The sequence below is a fragment of the Sceloporus undulatus genome, chromosome 1, assembly GCF_019175285.1.
Source record: "Sceloporus undulatus isolate JIND9_A2432 ecotype Alabama chromosome 1, SceUnd_v1.1, whole genome shotgun sequence".
NCBI classification, from domain to species: domain Eukaryota; kingdom Metazoa; phylum Chordata; class Lepidosauria; order Squamata; family Phrynosomatidae; genus Sceloporus; species Sceloporus undulatus.
The window spans coordinates 326,966,823-326,967,848 of NC_056522.1; positions in this window are offsets into that span (position 1 = coordinate 326,966,823).

Sequence of the window (1,026 nt, forward strand, 5' to 3'; positions counted from 1 at the left end):
ATTTATCTGATTGAGCAGGATTTTTGTGTATTTGTGTGTCCTAAGGAAAGATTCAGGGAGAATGGGAGGGGAAGAAGACCCAATTTTTCTTGGTTAATAGATACCAAAGTACACTGTTGGATCTTGGCCAATGAGCCTGCCTAGGCAGATACTGGTGACCTTAGGATAGTGTGTTTCCACACTATGCAGTAGCAGCAGTTTGATCCTAAAGTACCATGACTCTCTGCTATGGAATCATGGGGTTTGTAGTTTGGGGAAATCTTTAGAACTTTTTAGTGCTACAGCAGTATAGCATTTCAGCAGATGATTGTGGGTAACCTTTCCCAAACTGCAAATGCCAGATTTTTGGCATTCAGACAAAACCATAGCATTTTTAGTGGGATCAAACTGCAGTATTTTTTTAGTGTAGATACTGACAAAACCTTCAATAGTACATTCTATGTGTCGGTGTGAGCGGCACACTCAAAACCAGCGTGTTTGGCCCTCCTCCTCCGTCTCACCTCCGCCCGCCCCCAAGGACTGTGTTGCTGCTGTTGGGGCTGCTGCTGTGCCGCTGGACGGCCCTCCGTGTTGGAGGACACTACGCAGCTGCGCACCCACGCGGAGGAGCCGTCTCTGGACTAAACATCTTCGGCTCCCCAGCGAGCAAGCGCCCATCCCGGGGGCCAGGTACACCTGGAGGAAGGCGGGGGAGGGGGTGTGTCGGTGAGAGCGGCACACTCAAAACCAGCGCGTTTGGCCCTCCTCCTCCGTCCCGCCTCCGCCCGCCCCCAAGGACTGTGTTGCTGCTGTTGGGGCTGCTGCTGTGCCGCCGGACGGCCCTCCGTGTTGGAGGACACTACGCAGCTGCGCACCCACGCGGAGGAGCCGTCTCTGGACTAAACATCTTTGGCAGCGCAGCAGCGCATTTGCGGCAACGGTCTGAGGATAGCAGAGGCGCACCTCTGCTGGCTTTTAGGCGAGGAATGGTCATAGTGATCCTTCTTCGCCCTTTTTGCTGTACTGAGGGGGGAGGGGGAGGACATG